General features: G+C 44.1%; 1 pseudogene; it reads left to right on the plus strand.

Moving 5' to 3' along the window:
• The first annotated feature begins 3,712 nt into the window (after positions 1 to 3,712).
• LOC146622175 (uncharacterized) lies at positions 3,713 to 24,761 on the plus strand (annotated as a pseudogene).
• Positions 24,762 to 26,154: the final 1,393 nt, after the last annotated feature.

The following is a 26,154-nucleotide window of genomic DNA, read 5'->3' on the forward strand; positions in this document are numbered from 1 at the left end:
AAGCTGTAATATAATACATGCATTACCCTTCACATAAACAAAAACTCCACATTTTATTCTATATAAAATCATTATTTAGCACTTTGCTCACTTACCTGGCTTATGCTGACAGTCGCCTCCGTTCCACTGCGGGATAAGAAAATGGCGGCAGAAACGAAACTTAAGAAGCGAAAATGGGCGTGGTCGTTCTATATTACTCTGATAGAATTTCCTCTGTTTTTTGGCTCCAACTCTAGCGGCCAATTGAAGTGATTAGGTTCCAAAACGTGCAATAACTACTCTTTTAGATGAAAATGATGTTGACTCTGGAAAAATTACTCTCTCCGTTTTCCTGTGTGAGTACATTCAGTGTTTAAAACAGAAGCTGTGCAGGTCTGAGATCAGCAGTTTTCTGAAACACCAAACTGAGGTACTGTTAATGCTGATGTATAGTGACACAGTTACAGGGGTGATTAATACTTTTGACTTGTTGTCTTTAACTTTATCAATAAAACAGCTGCAGCTTTCAGTGACAGCACATGTGGTACTTTAACCTTTGTACTGTTTTCTTCAGTTAATTTTGGAGTTACTACAAAGAGTGAAGATATAGGATGATCTGTCTGCTGTCACTGGGTGGTGCTGAGGTCTGAATCTGAGGACGGCTCCTGTAATCACAAACAGAATCATCACAAACTGAAATATAAAGTTTATCTCAAATCTGAAATAGAGCTGATCCTTCTCTGTCCTCACACACTCGGGATCTGAAGTTGTTCAGTCCTACAGTTCTGCCGACAGCTGTTTAATTTTTATTTGTTTTAAAGGCCTGTACAGAGTACTGCACATGTGACTTTGTGAACATAACTCATTAAAAATAATTCCGACAGTTTTTTTAACCTGAATATTTGTAACAAACTCAGTAAAAAAATGCTAAAAAAAATAATCAGAGGAAAAAATTAACATTTTAACTTAAGCTGACAAGCGGAAGTAGTTGGTTTCAGTACATACAGTGGGGCAAAAAAGTATTTAGTCAGCCACCGATTGTGCAAGTTCCCCCACCTAAAATGATGACAGAGGTCAGTAATTTGCACCAGAGGTACACGTCAACTGTGAGAGACAGAATGTGAAAAAAAAAATCCATGAATTCACATGGTAGGATTTGTAAAGAATTCTCACAGGCAGCTGTTGCGTAGGCCCTCGGAGGAATGTAAACACACACATAGATCACATCACTGAACTCGCGAGGTAGATAATATGGCCGCAAGCTAATGCCTAACAGCTCCAGGTCCGGACGGCATACCTATACTTTCACGGAGACGTGTCCAGGGTTACAATATCTGTTGTTAACGCTTTTTCCGCTGGCCTGTGTGTCCCTATCAGCTCTCATGGATGTGAATCCACATAGGTCTATGTTAGCCTGCGGCGTTAGCTCGGTTAGCCACGTCTCTGTGAAGATAAACAAACTGCACTCTCGGTAGAGTCGGTGGTTGTTGAGAGCAGACAGTTCATCAATCTTATTCTGTAATGTGTTCACGTTGCCCATTATCACTGTTGGGATTGATGGTTTGAATCGCCTCCGGTGATCCGCTTTCCTCGCTCCACCCTTGCAGCCTCTGTTGCTCCTCTTTAGTTCGGCCGTTGTATCTCATGCCAATCTGTGTCAATAGATTCCTATCCCATTGGCGATATTAAGATCATAGTCCAGATTTAATTTTCTATTTCAGAAATTTACTTTACTTTACTTGCAATGCAATCAAGGCAAATGTTGTTTGAGCCCTTGCATTTAAAAAGTATTTTGCAATCGGAAAGTAAAAGTAAAATGACCCAGTTTTACTAAAAAGGCTGTTATGCATTAAGATGATTAGAGAATTTCTCAGTTGACAGCAAGGATAGCAGTCTGATTACAGATTAGTGGTGGGAGAAGACTGTGTGTGTGTGTGTGTGTGTGTGTGTGTGTGTGTGTGTGTGTGTGTGTGTGTGTGTGTGTGTCGACACGCATCTCTGTTATCTAAGGCTGTGATAATCCCAGCGGTTCTTTTGACACCTTTTAGCTGTTTGATGTATGGTGTTTGTTTTGCTGTGATTTCTGCATTGTCAATTTTGCCAAAACACTGGGAGAAGTGGATATCTTCATGCACAAATAATTCTGAATGTAACAATAGCAGTGTTGTTGTTATAATGAATCCAGTTTCCTCTGAGCGCAAAGGGCTCTAGAATAAAAATGACTGTTATTCCCAGAATAGTCTTATAGGAGCAAAATAGGAGCTCTCATTTCCCTATATTTTGTCAGGCTCGTGAGTTTGTAAATCACTCTGCTGGTACTATTCCACAATGAATATGAGTTTCACTTTAATGATCTGCTACAAACAAGGCAAAGGTTTTATTTTCAAAAGCACAGACAAGCTGCAAATGTAGTGAGAATTTTTAGTGATAGATGACTTTTGCATCCTGTTTTTGTATTTTGAATACAGGAATTACCCAGACAGGATGTAGCATGAGTGAGCAGGACAGGATGCTCCCTGTGTGTATGACATGAGCTACAGAGTTCTGACATGTGACTGGTAAAGTATCAGTTGTTACACTCTGCTCACGCCATGCAGGCTGCTGAATGTTGGGGTAGATACCTTTGGGAACGCCACTTTATCCTACGGACAGACCACCATCAATGCTGCAGCGGACTGCATGTACTTCTTGCCCTTTCCTGCTGCTCCATCAGCTGGTTCCAGTGGTGCTTCTGTACATGTTGATGACACTGACCCTGTATTTGTTGCCCTTCTCAAATACTGCTCATAATACTCTTTCTACCACCTTTTTGTTTTTCATGGCTTTGCATCCTGACCTGATTTCCACTGCGTACGAGTCTCATGAGGGAGTGCTGCAGACAAAGCAATGACTAAGTGAACTCTACTGGTGGCTGAACATGGACACAGAGGTGATCAATGCCATTCACTTCTGTCATTTGTGCCAGTTGATTGACCAGTTTTACCTCTGCCAGATGGCCCATGGCATAAGTTTGCTGTAGTCACTGTGAGTTAATTTGACTTTGATCCTCCAGCATCTAGGTATGTTTGCTGAAGGAGCACTGATTCTTGTAGTTATAATCACTAATCTAATCTAATAATCTGACTGATTATTATAGGAAATGGCCAGAGGCTGCTTTTACTCAGAACATTAACACAAACACTGTTATTACAATACAAAGCGGTGTTCAGAGAACCTCTGCTGCCTTTGCTGCCTTAATAGAAGACAGACAAATTCGCCATCACCATTCATCTTGCACTGCTACTGGGCAAATTGAGAGATTTAATCGAGTGGTTAAACAGACGATACAGTTGGCGATTCAACAACACAAGCTGTGGAAGCCATCTGTGACCGACTTCTTCCACATAAAATTGAGGTACATATATTTGTAAACTGTATCCACAGATTTGAGGACCACAAATTCTCTGCTAGGCTAAAATTAAAAGGTTGGTTTTGAAGTGAAAAGCATGACAAATACAAGACGCACACAACACTATAATTACGCTTGGGTCAATTGCAGTTAAAAGTTATTTGCAGATGTATACGTTTGTGAATGGGAATTCCAGTGCTGTCTCTATGGATTGCTATCTGAGAGGATGTATTCACAATTTTTCATAGCTGAACTTAGAGGAAATGCTGTAGAATCACTGCAGGTGTAGTTCACCTGGGCTGTGTGTGGACTGTAAATGGTACGTTACAGTACTGCTAAAAGAAAATGTGTTTGTCTTCAATGGACAACTTTGTCACCAAGCCAACAACATGCACACCCCAGCAAGCAGATATCCTGACTGAATTAATGTTGAACATCTTGGTGATAGACATGAGACGCCTCTCCATGGTTGATGATTGAGGTTTCAAAGAGATGATCAAGCAGTTCAACCCCGATTACCATGATAACTACCTACCAGGCCACTCCCACTTCACCAAAATGATGGAAAAGAAATATGATGCAACCTTTGTGAAAGTTGGTCTCTCTCTGTCTCTCTCCCTACTCTCTCACACCACAAACACAAAATAGCAATTTGTATTACAATTTAATACATTTCATGAAGAAATAATATTAAGAGCTTGCTGACTGAGCAACCAATTCATTCATTTAATTAATTTTGGTTAAAGCATGTGTGGCACCCTGAGTATTTTAAGCGTCAAAAACAAGTCTCAGAATTCTTGTTGAAGTTCTTGTGACGAGTTCGTGCTCCCCACCCAACATCACCTTTTTTTGCTATTGTTATGACAACAGTTCATATCATAGCACAGAGCCAAAAGCTCATTTGCTCCCCCCTGATGTGATGTTAGGGTGATATTTAGTTTTGCCAGAAGGTGGCAGTGGAGGCTGAGACAAACTGGCAAAATAAGACCAGTTATTGTAATGGAAGCCGTCAGTAACACAGAACTGCTTTTTTGCTGTGTTTCAGGTGAGAGCAGTATATGAGCACTACATATGTTTATGTAAAGTTGATACTTATTTACTGTAACATGTTTAGAGTGTTTTTCTTGTTTATAAGGCATTTAATGTGACCAAATAAGAGAGTTGATTCAGTGTATCCGTGGGTAACGCTAGTAACGTTTGTGCGCTAGCTACAGTGGGGCAAAAAAGTATTTAGTCAGCCACCGATTGTGCAAGTTCCCCCACTTAAGATGATGACAGAGGTCAGTAATTTGCACCAGAGAGACAGAATGTGAAAAAAAAATCCATGAATCCACATGGTAGGATTTGTAAAGAATTTATTGGTAAATCAGGGTGGAAAATAAGTATTTGGTCACCTCAAACAAGGAAAATCTCTGGCTCTCACAGACCTGTAACGTCTTCCGTAAGAAGCTTTTCTGTCCCCCACTCGTTACCTGTATGAATGGCACCTGTTTGAACTCATCATCTGTATAAAAGGCACCTGTCCACAGCCTCAAACAGTCAGACTCCAAACTCCGCCATGGCCAAGACCAAAGAGCTTTCGAAGGACACCAGGAAAAGTATTGTAGACCTGCACCAGACTGGGAAGAGTGAATCTACAATAGGCAAGCAGCTTGGTGTGAAAAAATCAACTGTGGGAGCAATCATCAGAAAATGGAAGACATACAAGACCACTGATAATCTCCCTCGATCTGGGGCTCCACGCAAGATCTCATCCCGTGGGGTCAAAATGATCATGAGAACGGTGAGCAAAGATCCCAGAACCACACGGGGGGACCTGGTGAATGACCTGCAGAGAGCTGGGACCAAAGTAACAAAGGTCACCATCAGTAACACACTACAACGGCAGGGAATCAAATCCCGCAGTGCCAGACGTGTTCCGCTGCTGAAGCCAGTGCATGTCCAGGCCCGTCTGAAGTTTGCCAGAGAGCACATGGATGATACAGCAGAGGATTGGGAGAATGTCATGTGGTCAGATGAAACCAAAGTAGAACTTTTTGGTATAAACTCAACTCGTCGTGTTTGGAGGACGAAGAATACTGAGTTGCATCCCAAGAACACCATACCTACTGTGAAGCATGGGGGTGGAAACATCATGCTATGGGGCTGTTTGTCTGCCAAGGGGACAGGACGACTGATCCGTGTTAAGGACAGAATGAATGGGGCCATGTATCGTGAGATTTTGAGCCAAAACCTCCTTCCATCAGTGAGAACTTTGAAGATGAAACGAGGCTGGGTCTTCCAACATGACAATAATCCAAAACACACCGCCCGGGCAACAAAGGAGTGGCTCCGTAAGAAGCATTTGAAAGTCCTGGAGTGGCCTAGCCAGTCTCCAGACCTCAACCCCATAGAAAATCTGTGGCGGGAGTTGAAAGTCCGTGTTGCTCGGCGACAGCCCCAAAACATCACTGCTCTCGAGAAGATCTGCATGGAGGAATGGGCCAAAATACCAGCTACTGTGTGTGCAAACCTGGTAAAGACCTATAGTAAACGTTTGACCTCTGTTAGTGCCAACAAAGGTTATGTTACAAAGTATTGAGTTGTATTTTTGTTATTGACCAAATACTTATTTTCCACCCTGATTTATGAATAAATTCTTTACAAATCCTACCATGTGGATTCATGGATTTTTTTTTCACATTCTGTCTCTCACAGTTGAAGTGTACCTCTGGTGCAAATTACTGACCTCTGTCATCATTTTAGGTGGGGGAACTTGCACAATCGGTGGCTGACTAAATACTTTTTTGCCCCACTCTAAGTGATGTTAGTCTCTTGCATTAGATTGCTTAGCCGTGTTGTTCCATCAGAAATGAAGGAAAACTGTTGATTGCTTTCAGTTAAAACTGTAAGAAATGTTTTGGTATACCAGCCAGTGCATCTTATGTTGTGTATTGTTTACTGGTTTATTGTCTGTCATTTACTCTGTTTACTAAGGGCTGATTGCTAAAGGGCCATTACATGTAATCCCTCACAAAAGTAACGCAGTCCAGTTATTGTAAAGGAAGCATCAGTAGCACAGAACTGCGTTGGATGAACCTTGTCTTCCTTCAGTGTGTAACACACGTTATGTGAAGATTTTTTTTACTGATATGTTAAATGTTTATTGTTTAACCTACTTAATTGAATTCGATGTAACTGAATTAGTGAATTGATAAATGTAAATCTTGATGCATAAACTGACAAACATGATTAATAATGAAAAAATATACTGTCATTTTCTTCCTACTGCTTACTTTTGTTCCAAATCATCTCATATTTTTAGTTAAAGCAGACCCTTGGAGGTGTCAAAGGTTTCTTCACCCTGACTGCTGATGTCTGGACCAGTCGTGCAGCAGAGCCCTACCCTGGTGTGTCTTGCCATTTCCTGAGTGAAGATTGGAAGATGAAGAGTTTCATCCTTGACACCATGTCTCTTTAGGGCAGGCATGCTGGTGCCAATAGAGATTGACAGACCACGTGACTTTCGCACATTGCATTGTGGGTACAAGTGGCAACAACATCAACACTGCATCAAGCGCTAGTATTTCCGGCACCGGCAATCATTAATTCTGCGGTTTAATCCCTACTTGCATTTTATTTGCCCCAAAAACAGTTATGTACAAAACGACTGTGAACACGGCAGCTCCATACAAAGACAGACGTGACGAAAAGGCAAAAGAAAAAGTACGAGGAAATAATCTAAGGATTGAAAGGGTCAGACCCACACGAGCATACAGAGTGGAGTAAGGACGTTAGCATGCTGCACAACTTTCATCACGCACATATTTATTATTATATGGTCCTAAGTGTGAGTGCACACACTCACAACATGTTTAGTAACTTCAGATCCTGCAACAAGCCCAGCTCCAGTTTACTTTGGTGATTTGGACTATTCCATCTCACAGCTGTTGTTACAGGCCAACGCATCTATTTGTTGTTTCAGGTTGTAGTGTTACACAACATTTTCAGATCTAATAGAAATAAAATGAGTGTTTCGTAATTCATTCAATTATTGTTTTTATTTATAACTGGCATTATTGTTTCGTTCTATTATAGAATCTTACAGGAAAGAGGCAAAATTGTAAAAAAAAAAATCCATCGTGCTTTATTAGCTGCTTCGGCGAAAAACTAATCAACAATGCAAAAAAAAAAAAAACATTACAAAACAACATACTGGAAAAGTTATTCATCAATTGATTGCTTCAATACAACACTTGGGCACATATATGCGGGACGTTTCGATCTCGCTCTCTTTCTTAACCGATCAAATCTGGCTGTGGTAGCAGCTTTAAACTCGGTCTGACCCAGGCTGATAGAGGGGCCCAGTCTGGATCACATTCCTGCATTTTGTAGGCTGGTTTTCCTACAAAACACAACAAACATTAGCCCGCAAAGCCACCGTGAACAAAGCAGCATAGCAACGAATTCAATTCAAATTAAGACTTATTTGTAACCTACATCAACAATTATGATAAATTACGTAATAACTACAACAGAAGACGTAGCTTTGTGGGAATGCTTGGATCAGACTAACATGTGAGCTGGAGTGTTCTGCAACGTTATATTTGGTAGTTGAATCCAGGCCATCCGTCGCCTCTTTGTTACTTCGGAAACATGACTTAAACAATTTCTCTTCCACAACGTAATCCAATAAAAACCGATCTCTTTACCCGTCGGCTTCCCGTGGCTGTCATGCGACCGGCTATTGCAGTTAATACTACAACAGCTTCTTGCCATTATTTGTATTTCTTTTTATCGCTGTGTGACTGTTTTCATGTGAAAGCCTGCATGCGCTACTACGGCTTACCACTCGTACCCAGAATCCTTTGCGGTTTTACCCCTGAATGACGTCACATTTTCAATCTCAATATAATGACATGGATGGAAGAGGTGTTAACAAACTTTGACATCTTGCCTGCAAAAATAAAAGCAGTAGTACATGACAGTGGTTCCAATATGGCGGCAGCAATAGTGGTGTGCGATACTGCATATTTTGGTATCGATCCGATACCAAGTAAATACGGGCCAGTATCGCCGATACCAATACAGATACCAATACTTTTCAATAAATAAGGTGGATGTCTCATTGAATTGCTAAATCGCAATTCATTTTCATGACCTTAAATGTTTTTTGTGATTTTTCCTTTTGTATTATTAATTACTTAAAACCCAGGACGTAATTAGGAGAAATAATTTATTTATAATTAAATAAAAAATGCTTTATTATTGTGGCGGCCGTGGTCTGCGATGCTGCTGCAGATGAGATGGACTCACCTTCACTGCATCTGCAATCATGCCTTACATGCTTAAAACCTGTGCGCTGCTTCTGCTGTTGTTGAGCGAGGTGCGCGGGGGTCCTGCCTGAGGGCGGCACACAGCAAAATCTCCAGTGTTAAATTAACACTGGAGAGTGTCTATATGGGTCCACACCTCTGAGTGTTAAATACAACACTGTTGAGTGTTAAATTAACACTTTTGACAGTGTTATATGTTTAAAAGTAACCTAGTCAGTTTTGAAGATTAACAATGGCTAACACTGAGCAGTGCTCGTTTTCTAACTGTCATGGTCCTGGGCCATGTTGGCCCAGTATTCTTAGTTTTTGTGTGTTTTGTATTTTGTTCCCTATTTATGCCTTGGTTCCTAGGTTATTTAGTTAAGATGTTCCTTATTTGGTTACCTCCTGTGTGCCCCTGTGTATCTGTGAGCCCTCGTCTCTCCTTGTGTTTTATTCCATGTTTTCCCCAGCCCGTTATGTCTGTGTTCTCCCCGTGCTCTCTCCTCCTGTCTGAACCTCCGTGTACTTCCTGTTTTACTTTGACAGTCTCTCGTCAGTATGCGTCATGTTGTGTTCACTCCTGCCCTGTCTCGTTATGGTTATCTGTGTCAGCTGTGCTCCCCGTGTGTTCCCACTTCCCTGGTTAACCCTCTGTGTATTTATGTCTGCGTCTCCCTCAGTTCGGTGTCGCGTTCTCCCTCATCCATGGCCGTGTGTTTCTCTGTGTGTTACGTTATAGTTTCCCGGTTTAATTTCTATGGTTCTGATCACCACCTGGTGGTGAGTTGGATCAGGTGGCGGGGGAGGACGCTGGACAGACCTGGTGCACCTAAACGCGTAGTGAGGGTGTGCTGGGAACGTCTAGCAGAGGCCCCAGTCCGCGAGATCTTCAACGCACACCTCCGGCAGAGCTTCAACAGCATTCCGAGGGAGACTGGGGACATTGAGTCCGAATGGACCATGTTCAGCGTCTCCATTGCCGAAGCTGCTGCATTGAGCTGCGGCCGCAAAGTGGTTGGTGCCTGCCGTGGTGGTAATCCCCGAACCAAATGGTGGACACCAGAGGTGAAGGGAGCCACCAGGCTGAAGAAGGAGTCCTATCGGGCTTGGTTAGCCTGTGGGACTCCGGAGGCAGCCGACAGGTATCGACAGGCCAAGCGGAATGCGGCTCGGGCAGTGGCTGAAGCAAAAACTCGGGTGTGGGAGGAGTTCGGAGAGGCCATGGAAAAAGACTTTCGGACTGCCTCGAAGAGATTCTGGCAAACCGTCAGACGTCTCAGGAGGGGAAAGCGGTGCTCTACCTGCACTGTGTATAGTGCTGGCGGAGCGCTGCTGACGTCGACTGAGAAAATTGTCAGGCGGTGGAAGGAATACTTCGAGGACCTCCTTAATCCCACTGACACGTCTTCCGAGGAGGAAGCAGAGTCTGGGGATGAGTGGAATGACCCGCCAATTTCCGGGGGCGAGGTCACTGAGGCAGTTAAACAACTCCTTGGTGGCAGAGCCCCTGGTGTTGATGAGGTCCGCCCCGAGTTCCTGAAGGCTCTGGACGTTGTAGGGCTGTCCTGGTTGACACGCCTCTGCAATGTTGCGTGGAGATCAAGGGCAGTACCTGTGGACTGGCAGACCGGGGTGGTGGTCCCCATCTTTAAGAAGGGGGACCGGAGGGTGTGTTCCAACTACAGGGGGATCACACTCCTCAGCCTCCCTGGGAAAGTCTATGCCAGGGTGCTGGAAAGGAGAGTTCGTCCGTTAGTCGAACCTCTGATACAGGAGGAACAATGTGGTTTTCGTCCTGGTCGCGGAATACTGGACCAGCTCTTTATCCTCTCCAGGATACTTGAGGGTGCATGGGAGTTTGCCCAACCAGTCTACATGTGTTTTGTGGACTTGGAGAAGGCATTCGACCGTGTCTCTCGGGGTGTCCTGTGGGAGGTGTTGCGGGAGTATGGGGTGTCTGGCCCATTGCTACGGGCCATTCGATCCCTATACAACCGTTGCAAGAGCTTGGTTCGCATTGCCGGCAATAAGTCGGACTCGTTCCCGGTGGGTGATGGGCTCCACCAGGGCTGCCCTTTGTCTCCGGTTCTGTTCATAATTTTTATGGACAGGATTTCTAGGCACAGCCAAGTGGCGGAGGGCTTTCGCTTTGGTGGCCTCAGAATCTCATCTCTGATTTTTGCGGATGATGTGGTTCTGTTGGCTTCATCGGGTGAGGGCCTCCAGCTCGCACTGGAACGGTTCGCAGCCGAGTGTGAAGCAGCGGGAATGAGGATCAGCACCTCCAAATCTGAGGCCATGGTTCTCAGCCGGAAAAGGGTGGAGTGCCCACTCCGGGTCGGGGATGAGTTCCTGCCCCAAGTGGAGGAGTTCAAGTATCTCGGGGTCTTGTTCGCGAGTGATGGGAGAAGGGAGCCGGAGATCGACAGACGGATTGGGGCTGCAGCTGCAGTAATGCGGACGCTGCACCGGTCCGTCGTGGTGAAGAGGGAGCTGAGTGTAAAAGCGAAGCTCTCAATTTACCGGTCGATCTACGTCCCTACCCTCACCTATGGCCACGAGCTGTGGGTAGTGACCGAAAGAACGAGATCGCGGATACAAGCGGCAGAAATGAGCTTCCTCCGAAGGGTGGCTGGCCTCTCCCTTAGAGATAGGGTGAGAAGTTCGGCCATCCGGGAGGGGCTCAGAGTAGAGCAGCTGCTGCTCCACATCGAAAGGAGCCAGCTGAGGTGGTTCGGGCATCTGACAAGGATGCCCCCTGGGCGCCTCCTGGGTGAGGTGTTCCAGGCATGTCCCACCGGGAGGAGGCCCCGGGGCAGACCCAGGACACTCTGGAGAGATTATATCTCTCGGCTGGCCTGGGAACGCCTTGGTATTCCCCCGGATAAGCTGGAGGAGGTGGCTGGTGTTAAGGTTCAAAATATTGGGGATGGAGACAAGAGAAAAACCACAATAACAACACTGGTCCGGTCGGGTTGAGTCAAACGATGATTTAATGATCACACACGTGGGAGATGGACACTGATGCAGACAGCCTCAAATCTCAAAATGGTGGAGCATTGCTCAAACTTTTATAGCCTCTGGTGCCTCCACCTTATCATACAAAGCCTAAACATTCACATGCTTTCTCTCACACAGCGCCTGAGCTACGACCTTGGCTCCCTGTTTATCTGCTCCTGCTGAAATGGGGCAGAAAACTCCAGCACACTCTGTTCTCTTCTACTCAGACAAATTAGATTTCTTATAACTCAGCAGTATAATGCATCATAAAACAATATCATTCATTCACAACAAGTCAGCAGTTTAATGTAATGCAAATCAGTTTAACTAATGTAATAGTTATCAGCTTCTTCTAATTCAGGAGAATAATGCAAACTAAAACTACATAATAATTCACAATCTTTAATTAGGGGTATAACATGGCATAAAATAATATTATAATCTAACAATTCCCCCTGATGAGGTCATTAGAATAATGACCTCACAAACACCCTTCAATTCAGTGTGGCCGGGTTCATCTCTTCTCACTCCTGAGGTCCTTTGTCCCCCTGAGGGGCGAACCATATGTGGGATGACCTCTGTGTTTGCGCAATTCAGATGCAAGAAAAACTATGATTCCAACAGTAGCAGGTCCAGATGACACTCTCCTTGTCTCCCACTGCTTTCAGCCTTTATTCTATTGCTGCAGCTACCAGTGTCGTCCAGTTGGGTGATCCTCTGCTCTTCATTCTTCAACCTTAGGGGTTAGACAACCCTTCAGTCGTAACACAGATCAGGGGATTATTCTGCCCCGATTTCAAACAACGATCTGTGTATTCTCCAGAAAAAGGAACAGGAAGGTGTCCCCTTTTTGCCCAAAAGCCTCTCGAACTTCGTTGGTCTGGTGTTCCCGGATTTCCGCCAACCCCTTCATGGTTATTGCTGTGTTTATGGGATCCATCCTTTTGTGGTGACTAGCTGGAGCCCAAACGCCATGACCCTTGGACCCAGTTGATGTCTCGGCAGTCACTGTGTCTGACTCTGCTACGGAGGATCCTCGCATCTCTGTGACCTCGTCTGGTGTCTGTTCCTTTCTCTGTAAGAGACAGAAAACCAAAACACCTCTCTTCCTAACCCTAATAATCTAATGTTGTTATCTACTGACCTTCTAGTGATTCAGAATTGGTCTAAAACATTCAGAATGTCCCAGGGACTTATTCTAATCATATCTTGTGTGTGTGTAAGCGTGTTTGCATTTAGCCCTCTGCACTCAAGGCATTTCCTACACTTTATCAGTCCGGACAGTCACGCCGAACGAAGCTTCTGACCTTCAAAAGGCCGAGTGCCAACTCGTTATAAGCACATTTGCAAGGTGTGTCTGAAAATTATTGAAACCCCTCTTTTTAACAAAAGACAAAAAAAATTAACAAATCTTCTAAGCGCTATTCAGTTCATTTCAATGAGTAATGATTAAACATGCAAGTGATAGTTTATGCTTTTTCACTGATTCTCTAAAAGGTCCGTCTTCTCGGACCGCTATTAGCTTAAGCTTTACCATTCCTAAATTATTAAAGACACAAATGAAGTTATAAATTGTTCAAATAATCCTTGTTTGATGTTAAAGCTCAACCTTCCCCCCCTTTTTTGACACATTCCAATGTGTCAAATCAACGGAGCTAGAACATTCAAAAAAAGTTAGGCAGCTACAAAGTTTCCCAGACTCTTAAGGTGATCCGCGTGTAACGTTCTGACTCAGGTATTTAATATTTTAATAAATCTCGTTTAATTAACTGCCACTATTTAAACTAACTTTAAAGACATAATTGAATAAAAGATCACAAAGAATAACATGATATCAGTGTTTTGTAAGCGCGTGCGGCCCTCCATGCTCGAAGCCTTTTCCCTCAATAGATCAGTCAGACATTCGCGCTGACTGTAGCTTTTAACCCTTATTAACTTGAGCACAACTCTACAATGGGCAACAAGTTGCAATATGTATAAAAATGATCATGGTTACACCTGCAATGAAAAATTATATCATTATCCTAACACCTGTAAATAGAAGATTCATCAGAAGTTATAACAATCACAGGAACACAGATGTTAGTATAAGGTCAAAAGCTTCAATAAATGATCATCGATGCAATGCTTGTTGCATGATTCTCATACAATAATAATGCTGACATTGAAAATAACAGTATAACACCCCCTTTTGTCCCGTTTCACTTGACACCTAAACGTTTATAAATGCCTCTTTTATTCTTGATTTTATTTCCCCCTGTTCTCCCCTTACTGACCACAGCAGGGGGATCTTAGTTTTGAATCAGCCATGAATCCAGCTCACCTGATTCATCAGTGAGCTCCACCATCACTGGCGTCTGACAGGGTGGTGCTGCATACTCTTCCTTTAATGTCACTATTTTCAACCTGTTAATTAGAGTGTTTAAACCTGAAGTCGACTACGTCCACAACAAGTCAATACAGCTGTAAATGTGGCCAATTATCAATCTATTACCAATCAATAACAACAGATAACTTCTATTTTATGCATGCTTTTAATCAACCACTCACCCAGAGGATCTCCAATCCCAGGAAATTCCTTCTCCTCCTTTAATGAGTCTGTCCTCCTTCCATGCCCTGGTAACTGGTCCATCCATAGCCATATGATCTCAAATATACATACAACAAGCCAAACCACACCTTGGTCACACCAACCCTCCTCCGCCCCGAAGATGTCCAATGCCATCCTAGTATGGACTGTCAAAAGTGGCTTTAACGCTGACTGTCCTGACAATCCATTTTATAACGTTTCCTGGTCAGATTTGCCAATCTCTGCACCAGGGTTTTAAACGTTTCGCCATTTTCATTAGGTTTTATTTTTTATTTAGTTTCGACTCCAGATTTTCAATTTTTTGCCAGTTGTAATTAGTTTTTACCAATTCTTTGCTAGTTTAGTCTAGTTTTTATTTTCTGAAAATCCTTAGTTTCAGTTTAATTTTATTTGTGTTTTACAAAAATTAAGTGTAACAAAATCCCAGTTCCATCATATCAATCATGCTCTTCTGGTTATCCTTGGGTATTGAGACTATTAACTCTTGCCGCACCGAGTGGTCCTAATTTTGGTTGAAGTGAATTGATAACCTTTTGAAGGCGATTGTTTCACACCTTTATTTAGATGTCCCAGTCCTGTTATCTCGGGATACATCACGCTGCCTTATCTGGGGTTAGCTGTTTTCTTGGGATGCGAGTTAAGTGGGTGAGCTCTAAAAAGAGGGGGAGTGTGCTCCCCCTGATGAGGTCTTCTAGGTAAGCTAGGTTAACCTTCTTGTGTGAGCTTTTCAAGTGCACTTTTAAGGTTTGTGGGATTTTTTGTTTTATAAATGTCCCTCAAGACCCCCTGATGACCCAGTAATTCATTTTTTGCGCACTGTAGTACACATTTAGTTTTTGCTTGTAGCTCTCCTACTCTACTTGCCACTCCTCTAAGTCCTGATGTTTCTTAGAGAGGACAACAGTACCTTTAAAATTATGTCACATGTGTGGGGGTGTGGCCTTGCCAATTGTTTTTCCCACCTTTTCAAAATGGCTGGCGTGCCCACCAGCACATTTTATGGAAGAAAGAAAGGTAAGCTTGATATTTACAATTAAAATGTTTTGTTAAACTCAGATTTTTATTTTGTTCAAAAAATAAACATCTAGTAAATAATTTCAGGGGTCTTTAAGAATTAGGCTCATTTACTTTCACAGGGAACATGACTAATTTATTAATGTGTGCTCTACACATTGGGACTTTATATTTATATTTATTTCACTTTTTCCTAATACCCAACTTTTGACAAAGGCGGAGAGAATTCTTAACAGAATTATTAAGGGAGATTCAAACATAGATTTTTCAAAATATGAGAGGGTCAGGACCCACTAAAAGCCACACAAAGATTATCGAGATGCAGTGGCAGATGTAATAGAGAAAGACACAGGGCCACCTGAAATCTGTCGTCCTATCTGGTGCAAAACCAACATGTAGTAGAATCTGGAATTTTGATTTTGAGTTAAAAATAAAATATGGGTAAAATGCAGGAATGTTTTCCAGTAAAGTAAAAAATAAGAGTCGCAATTATAGTTGAATCCATAACACCTAATTGTTTCTACAAGATCACGTCGTTGCTGAAAGTTATCAGTGATCTCAATGTGTGAAAGGAACTCACAGTATCTGGAGTTTAAGCTCCTCTTGGCTGAGAAACCTGGGACAAACATGTGAACAAGACCTGAATAATACCAGTAATGAAGACTTCTCTCCAAAGATCAATAAAGGGAAGCCCCAATCTGATGAGAGTCTAGCAAAATATAGTTCACTCCACTTGCCTGAAATGGTTAGCAGTCCAAGGCATTTCAGTTGTAGAATGGTTGGGTGCAACAATGAAACAGATGTGAGATGAGGGAAGTGCCAAATGTTCCTTTGTGTCTCCAAATAAAATCAGTACTTCCTCAGATATCCTAAATAAATTGACTTTTGTGAAGTAGAAAGTTCAGTGCCATCACTTATTCCTGAACCAATAGTTTACAGCTAGTGAAGTGTCAGTGACTTCTGGGTTGGTCCCTGATCTTCATCTTATGAGATTGTTATTTTAATAACACTTGATTTATTTAAAAGAAAAAAGAAAAAAAGAAAAAAGAAAAAACGAAAACATTTCTCCCTGTTTTTTCTTCTCTGGGTCTCAGGAGGACATTATGTCCCTCTCCACTACAAGACTCTTGTTATGTCTACAAAACAGTCATATTAAAATCATCCTCAATTCTATTCTGGCGCTGTTTCCCGACTTTTCCTGACCTGATTCTGCGCGTGGACGAAGCAGCCACACAGACGACTCGACTAACGTACTACCTTAATTTCACTATAGCAGGGCACGCACACATCAATGCAACCAAACACATTTTGCTATAAATCTAGTTAATTTTAGTCAGTTTTGTGAACATTCAGTACAGTTTTAGTTAGTATTCCTTTTTGTTTTGATTTTATTACCGTTAACGCAAATTTTTTCCACTTCTAGTTTTCGTTATTTCATTTGTTGTCTTTAATAATAATAATCTCCTCTGCACCCTTGAATAAACATACTTAATATGATCAACATTTTGCTGCTTGTTATTTCACCATCTTATTGAATCAAATACTTCATCCTTATGTGGTTTACGACATTATATTTATCTAAATCTCCACTTTGTCTCTAAATGTTTGAAGAATTTTTCGAGTTCGGGGTCAAATTTTGAGAATTTGACCATAAGTGAAAGTTATGGCGTTATCACCCCCTTTGGGGATTACCTTTTTCCCGTTTTGATGATATTCCTCCCCATTCTTTATTTTTTGCAAGTACCCCTCTTCGGTGGCGAGAAACTGTTGGTGTGATCAAGCGGGTGCTGTAAAAACAAAAGCTCAGGACAGAACAGTCACCAGTCATGTACTTCATTCAAAATTAACAAATATCAAGCTTCATATTGATCCTCTGAGTGTAATGGTACATTTTAATTTGCACTTCTAAAAACAATATTTTCTTTATTTTACTCTTGTTCTTGTGCAGCACCACCCCTCAGCACATGCCCCTGTTATTTTATCTTACTTTTAAATTGTTGACTACTTCAAGAGAGCGCCCAAAAGACGGGGACCAGTGTTTATCATTACATATCTCCATTTCGAGTGTGGCTGTCTATCATTCCCCTATTATTCATAGACCTCGGTGGAGGGTTTTTTGTTTGTTTGTTTTTTTCTAAAATTAATTGACTCTCTATAGTGACCCACTATGGTTAATAATAACATGCTCAGTCATGAGTGGGATCAAACCTTTTCTTCACTTTAGCATTTAATATTCCCAACAGTATAATGTGATACCTTAATTAAAACACAGCTACTAAAACACAATTTCCTTAATGCAAACATCAGTAGCTCAAAATTAGCAACCAAAGGGTTCAGTCTGCAGTTCACACTGCTGTGAAGCTACAGCTCTTTAGTCTCTGTCATTCTTCTGTTCTTGCAGACAAAACAAAGCAAAACAAAACATCCACCCTTCTTTTACAGGCTGGGTGAATTGTCTGTGAACATTCAATAATCCTAAAGTCAGCACCGTTTTTGTCTCAGTATCAAGTCAGTTAAACTTTTAGTCGTCAGTCCATGACTTTTAGTCGTCAGTCATATGCATACATCCACACACATTCATACCAGAAGTTGCTGATAATGGAGTCTCACGCGCAGCCTATTCAAGGCTCCATCACCAGCAAGATGACGTCATCATTTTAAAGGAAACAGCTCCTCGTTTGTTTTTCCTTCTTTGGACTGGATTGACTCGCTGCAATCCTTTTAGGCTTCAGGATCAGTGTCCCATATAAGTGAATTTTCTCCCAAGCTCATTATAATCATGGAGAAAAAATACTTTGCGACTGTTTTCAATAAGAATATTTTATAGCGCTTTAAAGTTCAATCTCTCAGGCCTGGATTAAAGAGCTGATTTGTTAAATCAGGAACTCACAAAATACCAAAATATCACCACCGGTGGATCACACCTCTCAGATGTTCTTATCTCAGTGCACTGTAACAAAGGCAAAAACAAACGTAAACAATAAAACACTCATATAATAACAGATACTGGGGCCCATTGGAGACATGTCCAAAGTTCAAACCATCTTTCTCTCTCTTAGAGAAAGAGAACAATCCAAACCTCACTGATAGAATCAACCTAGTGTCAAACAAAACCCAAAGATCAACCAAAACTTCACACACTGTATTGTGTAGGCCTACAGGCACCGTAACTCCTTTTTTTTTCACTGACAAAGACATGTTGGATTGACTTGATTCAATAGTAGACACTGGTTACACACAAATGTTTTGCTTTGGCGGAAACTTAAACAACTGAGTCAAATCAACACAACCTTTTGATATTCTCTCCGAAATAAAACTCACATCATTCACTCATCATTTTCACTCTGTACCACTGCTCCTTATCAGGGTGTGTGAAGCACAGTACACAATTCAGTGGAGGCCTCAAGCCATAAACAGACATCACGCACAGACATTGTTTTCACAACCAAACTACTTTAAACCTTGTCCCCTAAATCTACACAGATGCCCTCTGTGTGGCATGAAATGCATTTAACCCATAAACAATCAATGGCTTCTTATTGTTGTACCCGACTCCATATTCGGATGTTTGTGTGCAGCATTTGTTAGTAAAGCATTCTTCGTTGCATCAGCGTGTGTGTGTGTGTATCACTCTTTATTGCACAAGCTTGTAGATGTGTGTGTGTGTGGATCACTTCTCAGTGAATTGAATTAGCATTTTGATTTTTTGCGGGTGTGTGTGTCATTTCTCACTCAATCAACGAGTGCATATGTTCGTATGTGTTTCTCTTCATTCTGAGTCAATGCATGTAGATGTGTGTGTTTGTGTGGGTGTTTGTGTTCATCACTTTCCTGTTCTGGTGTTCTGGGTAAACCACGGCCTGAAGCGTGCCCTGGGGTCCTGCCCTCCTCCTTTTCAGTCCGTTTGCATCTGTTGGTGCTGCTGCTCAAAGTTCTGTCCATACTGGTTCTGGCCCCAATTAGGGCAGTGCTTTTCTCCAGTATCCTGCATCTTCTCCTTATTCCACTCCTCCTTAGCTTGACCCTTTTGCTTCTGTAGCTCCTTCAGGATTTTGATACGCAGCTCAATCGTCTGGATGTCAGTGTCAAGCTCCAGTCTACGCTGCTGCTCCAGCTCTTCCTCTGTTTCTCCCAGCCAAGTCAAGATTTTGTTCAGGTCAAAGTTCAGCTGCTGTCACTGCTGCTCGTTCTGCTTTGTTGTCATCTCCTTGCTGAGGTCCTGAGCCTGCAGAAGCTCCCAGTGCTCCATCACTCCTGAAGTCTGGGGGTCTGAGCTGCTGGGATCTGCCAGTCCAGACACCGTATCCTCTTCCTCCTCACCGTGTCAATACCTCCACGACACTCGCCCCTCAGTCGCAGATATCACATGTATGAGGAGTCCGTTTCTATGCCTGTACAATTGCAGCTGCTGTCCATTTGTTGCAGGCAGAAACGGCTGACATCCAGAGGGTGTAAATGAGAGTCTGCAGCAGCAACTTCACCAGTGGAAGACCTCAGTGTTTGAGCAAAGATGGTAGAGGGGAGAGCAGGAGTCCAGGGTCAGCTTCGGCTTCCCGGGCCGACAAAGCAGCCTGTAATCAAGCATAAAGAGAAAAAACAAAACAAAACAAAACAAAAACAAACGAACAGGAAAATGATGTTGTATTGGCTGTGTTATTCAGAGGGGGAGAAACAACGGGACCAGGCCCTGTGTCAGCCTTCTCTCCCCCTTTTTTTGTTTTTTCTCTCCATATAATCCACTCATGGCCCACTAAGCTGACAGGACAACACAGGTACATGTTAAAATTCTTAAGATCATGTTTAAAGCACAAAAATGGAATTTTCTTTCATTCAGTAATCACTTGTATTAATCAATCAGAAGAAAACATGTCACAATTTGACTTTTATTAACCACTAAATTTGTCGTGTTATCACTGGTTGTGATTTTTTTTTTTTTTTTTTTTGAAGTTAAGTTGTTGTCCTGCAACCCAGAGGGTTTATTTGTTAGTAGTGGATAAACTTTATTATTTAACGGCGGGTGTATGTTAAGTTTCACTGCTTTACTTGCTGGAAAATCTTCACGTGTTCATGGGTGTAAGCTGTTTCTTCATTGCGTGTATGTGTGTTTGTAGATGGGCTAATTTAACGTTTTTTTCTCAAACGAGGCATTTCTCTAACATGTGCCTCTCTCTCACATTTCTCTGCTTGTGTGTGTTTTTATTTCACCTTTTTGTTGTGATGCTCCAGGCGCCTTCCCAACCTCCACAAGTCTGTTGGCCGCAATTTTATGTGTAAAAACTTCTCTTAACTTCTCCTTTAATTCTCTGCTAGCTGCTGTCTTTTCCACAGCTGCTGATTTTTGCTGAGTTTGGTTTCCATTACTATAATTTTGCTTCGGCCGCTGTGCTTGTGGGGGCAGTTGGTCCAGCCCCGTAGCCACCTGTATCAACACACTGAGAGATTTATTTAATATCATTTTCATCACTGTTAAATAGACTAGCAGGCAAGACGCCCACCTTTGCACTGCAGACTACATGCCAGTCTCCCAACACACTCCTCTCTGAGTTTCCGCTTTAAAATCCAACATCATTCACACCCTAGTCATTCAACACCTTATTTGTAGTATCATAATCAGCAAAATCAGCGTTTTACTTACAGGCATGTATCATTGTTTGCAAATCAAAATTATAAAACTCAAAAACACGCTAAACAGCAACAAAAGTCCTCTGTGCGCGTCACCGCTCATTTGCATGTTCACACACCGTCTAAAAATAGCTCGCAGCGCTGCAGCTGCACGTCACACACAGGGTCACACAAAGCTCAGACAAAACTCTTTTATTTTATATTACAAAGACGTCTTATATTTACAATCACTGACAGGCCTGACAGATTCAGCACCTAACAAATTTCGACAAATTTAAAATAACGGGTCTCACCGAAGAAAGTCCAACTTTTTTGTAGTCAATCAAACAGTATCTGTTACTTCTGGGAACAGTTTCTGACCTAACTTCTAAAGAGCGCCTATACAATTTCGACAAATTTAAAATAACGGGTCTCACCGAAGAAAGTCTCACTTTTTTGTAATCAATCAAACAGTATCTGTTACTTCTGGGAACAGTTTCTGACCTAACTTCTAAATCCCTAACTCAATTTAACTTTGTCCAAACAAGCACATGACACCGTTTTAAACGATGAGGAGACTCGGTAACTCCTAGCTTATTTCAGGATGCCCTGTACCCCACAGATAAGCCAAACTGAACTAACCCTGTTCGCCGACAGGTCAAGACCGCGCGTCCACGGCCAGGAGGGGGCGTAACCCCCGGGCTATGTGCTTCTTAGCAGACTTCTGGGCTGCCGTCCTATAATAATTTTCACCTAACCGATTTTGACAAATTTTACCATAACGGGTCTCACCGAAGAAAGATAACTTTTTTACGACCAATTAAACAGTCTCTGTTACTTCTGGGAACAGTTTCTGACCTAATTTGTAAAACTATTAACCAGTCTCTGTTACTTCTGGGAACAGTTTCTGTCCTAATTTCCCTACCAAACTACCTGAGCCTTCAGCTCAATATCCAGGGACTCAAACCCAACATTATTACGTTCATATTTACTTCAACTTCATTAAATACTCTTAAGCAACTTTAACTGCATAACACACGGTGATTCTCATCAAAATCAAAACAGACACTCTACCAGTAATTTCAGTGAGTAGACTTTAATTTAGTCATATCCAATTTGGCACATTTTGGAAATAATTCAACAGGTAGTGCCTTACCTTTAGATAAGCCGGCTTTTGTCCACTCAAATCAGACCACTGGCTCGTGCCTGTCCGTTCGACAACCTCGGACCGTCCAAACTTTTAAATTCCACCCCAATACCACAGGACGAGCCCCCAAAATGTTAAGGTTCAAAATATTGGGGATGGAGACAAGAGAAAAACCACAATAACAACACTGGTCCGGTCGGGTTGAGTCAAACGATGATTTAATGATCACACACGTGGGAGATGGACACTGATGCAGACAGCCTCAAATCTCAAAATGGTGGAGCATTGCTCAAACTTTTATAGCCTCTGGTGCCTCCACCTTATCATACAAAGCCTAAACATTCACATGCTTTCTCTCACACAGCGCCTGAGCTACGACCTTGGCTCCCTGTTTATCTGCTCCTGCTGAAATGGGGCAGAAAACTCCAGCACACTCTGTTCTCTTCTACTCAGACAAATTAGATTTCTTATAACTCAGCAGTATAATGCATCATAAAACAATATCATTCATTCACAACAAGTCAGCAGTTTAATGTAATGCAAATCAGTTTAACTAATGTAATAGTTATCAGCTTCTTCTAATTCAGGAGAATAATGCAAACTAAAACTACATAATAATTCACAATCTTTAATTAGGGGTATAACATGGCATAAAATAATATTATAATCTAACACTGGGGAGAGGGAGGTCTGGGCCTCTTTGCTTAGGCTGCTGCCCCCGCGACCCGGCCCCGGATAAAGCGGATGAAGATGGATGGATGGAATTTCTATGGTTCTGCTCTCCAGCAATAAAGCTGTGAATTTTGAGTTCATTCCTGCCTCTGTGAGTTTGCGATTGGGTCCTCATTCAGCCTGCACACAGCCGAATCATGACAGAAGAACGCGACCATGACATGGACCCAGCAGCTCACAATCCCTCCGCCGAGCTCTGGGCGGATTTAATTTATACGGTAGACCTGACGGTTATATCATTGCCAAGAGCGGGCCGCGCTGCCAGTTCCAGAATACCAGGAGTTGTTAGCCACTCGCTTACAGAGGATGGTTTCCGGACTCCCCTGGCTATTCGGCGCGCTACACCCCCTCATTCAGGACTTCCTCGTCTCCACGGTACATATCCGCCCGGAGCTGCCGCTCCAGTATGAAGGGTCGGAGGATGTTCAGCCCGGTCCGCTGGAGGATTCGCGGCCCGGCTCGTCTCCTCCCCCTTCCCGGAGAAAACGGTGTTCACGTCGCCAGCGTTCCCGTACAGCTGAGCAGGCTTCACCCGTGGGTGAGAGTGACTGTGCGTCACTCTCTCAGCCCAAGTTTTCTGATCCTGGACTTCATGACTTATGCACTACTGTGAGTAACTCTGTTTTGCCCGCCATTGTGTTGCCTGAATCGGATAACTCCGCCACTGTGTGTTTGGACTCTAGAGACACTATACAGCGAGGCACCTCAGTGTCAGATTATTCACCAGTTGCTCTCGCTAGTAATCTTTGTGTTTTTGGGCCCTCAGATTTTTGTAATGCTCGCAGTGTTTACGCTGAGTTAGCCAGTATGAATGTTTCACCTGTGGAGTTAGCCCAACCAAAGACTGTCAGCCTACACCAGACTCACCTACATACTGCTACCAGCATGGTAGACCCGCAGAATTGTTTTAATCAGCCTGTTTTGTCTTTAGACATTTCTGATATTTCTCAGCCAACTCCTCAACCAGCCATTGCTTTCTCAGCTCCTCAAAGAGTTACTGAGAATGAGACCTGTGTTGCTGAGCAAGCCAACTTAATGTCTACGCCTAGCTTTCTGCCTGAGCCAGGTGACACAGAGACTATTAGCTATTCCTCTGCTATGAACAGTTTAATCTTTAAACCAGCTCTTGTATCTGTGACTCCCAGTGTTGCTCCTTCAGTTTCTCAGGCTGTGGTTTTTTCTGTGCCACAACTTGAAAGTGCTAACTCAGACGCTACCTGTGTAACCTCACCTTCTCTCGTGCCTGCTAAGCAGGAGACTGTTTCTGCTTTTCCTCGTGGACTCCTTGAAACTGTGTATTCAATGCCTGCTAAGGTCAAGAGCCTGCTATTCAAAGACTGGCAACATTTTTTAGTTTGAGCACTGCAGAGCTGGTTGCACAGGTTAACTTTTCTGTTCCCCGGTCATGTCAGTTTAACTCTGTGCGCCATGCTTTTCGGCCAAGTTTCATGGACTCTGTGTGTACTACGGCTCGGGCTACATCCTGTACGACTGTGTGTAGTGTTGTTTCACATCCGGGTTATCCAGACGCTGCTTGTGTGAGTTCTCCAGTACCTGTGGCTGCTCCTAAACTCACTCTTTCTAAGACTGCTAATCATGACATGGACAACTTAAGCACAGCAGAGTTGCTAGAACCAGCCCACCATAAGTTGCGGTTTGCTGAAACTGTGTTTGGCACCATTAACCTTGTTTACCCAGTGACTGTTATCGCTTTTGTGCTTCGCTCTCCACCTCCAGTTCCTGTAACCAGGGCAGCGCGGGCCCAGCTTTCCCCTGCTCCCGTATCAGTTCCTCAGGAGAGGGTGGCTGAGGTCCAGCTGGTCCCTGCTTCTGTCCCCAGCCTGGCAGAGGCTCCGTTCATCCCGGCACCCGTACCTGCTCCTCAGGTGGGGTTGATGGACACCCAGCCATTGCCTGTGCCTGTTCCGGCTCCCCGGGTGAGGTCAACTGTGACCCTGCTGGCTCCTGCACCCGTCTCAGTTCCTCGGGTGGGAGCGGCAGAGGTCCAGCTAGCTCCTGCACCTACACCGGCCCCCAGGGTAAAGGCAGCCAGAGCCCAGCTCGTCCCTGCACCTGTATCTGTTCCTCGGGTGGGGATGGCTGGTGTTCGGCCAGGCCCAGCACCCATTCCTGTTCCCCGGAGGAGAGCAGCCAAGAGTCAGTCACCTGCTCAATCACCAGTTCAACTACCTGCTGTTCCACTATCACTACAACCACAACTACAACTTGCACTTCTGTCCATAGCACAGTCATTAGCTCAGTTATCAGCCCAGTTCCCTGTTTGGTCACCAGCTCAGTCTCTAGTTCAGTTAGCTCAGTCACCAGCCGAGTTAATAGCTCAGCAACCCGTTCAGACACTGCCAACCTCAGCTGGAAGTCTTTGTGAGCTTTCTCCGCCAGCTGAGGACTGCGTGGTGTTGACAAACTTTGGACAGACTGTTTGCCCTGCACAGCCCCAGCCGTTGCATCCCAAGCCGACTGCGTGCCCTGTGCAGCTACAGTTAGCGTCCCCTCAGCCAGAAGTCTCTGCATCTGTTCTCGCTGGGGGTTCAGGCGAACCTCTGCAGGCTCTCCTCGTCTCCGCTGGGGGTTCAGGGGAACCTCTCCAGCCTCTCCTCGTCTCCGCTGGGGGTTCAGGGGAACCTCTCCGACCTCTCCTCGTCTCCGCTGGGGGTTCAGGGGAACCTCTCTGGCCTCTCCTAGTCTCCGCTGGGGGTTCAGGGGAACCTCTCCGGCCTCTTCTAGTCTCCGCTGGGGGTTCAGGGGAACCTCTCCGGCCTCTCCTCGTCTCCGCTGGGGGTTCAGGGGAACCTCTCCGGCACCTCCTCGTCTCAGCTGGCGGCTCTGGTCAGCCCGGCCAGTACCTCCTCGTCTCTGCTGGTGGCTCTGGTCAGCCCGGCCAGCACCTCCTCGTCTCGGCTGGCGGCTCTGGTCAGCCCGGCCAGCACCTCCTCGTCTCCACTGGAGGGTCCGAGGGGCCCGTTCAGCCACCTGTCTCTGCTGGAGGGTCTGAGGGGCCCGTTTAGCCACCTGTCTCTGCTGGAGGGTCCGAGGGGCCCGTTCAGCCACCAGCTGCTCCACCAGTGGCCTCATCCACGTTTGAAGCAGCCGTGTCTCCGCCCACGCCGTCGCCTGGTCCGGCTTCGGCTTCATCCGAGTCTTCATCCTCGTCTGGTCCCGCCTCGGCCTCTGCCTCTGCTACGCCTGGTCCAGCCCCCGCTTCACCTGGTCCGGCTCCGTCATCGCCTTCGCCTGGTCCGGCTCCGTCGCCTGTGGCTGCCACGCCACCGTCTGGTCCTGTGCCCACCAAGCCTCAACCAGTACGCCCGACGCTCTGTAGCCGCCGCCGGGGGGGGGTGATGTCATGGTCCTGGGCCATGTTGGCCCAGTATTCTTAGCTTTTGTG

The sequence above is a fragment of the Diplotaxodon limnothrissa genome, linkage group LG11, assembly GCF_057381915.1.
Source record: "Diplotaxodon limnothrissa isolate DT_005_m linkage group LG11, D_limnothrissa_male_GT1.1, whole genome shotgun sequence".
NCBI classification, from domain to species: Eukaryota; Metazoa; Chordata; class Actinopteri; order Cichliformes; family Cichlidae; genus Diplotaxodon; species Diplotaxodon limnothrissa.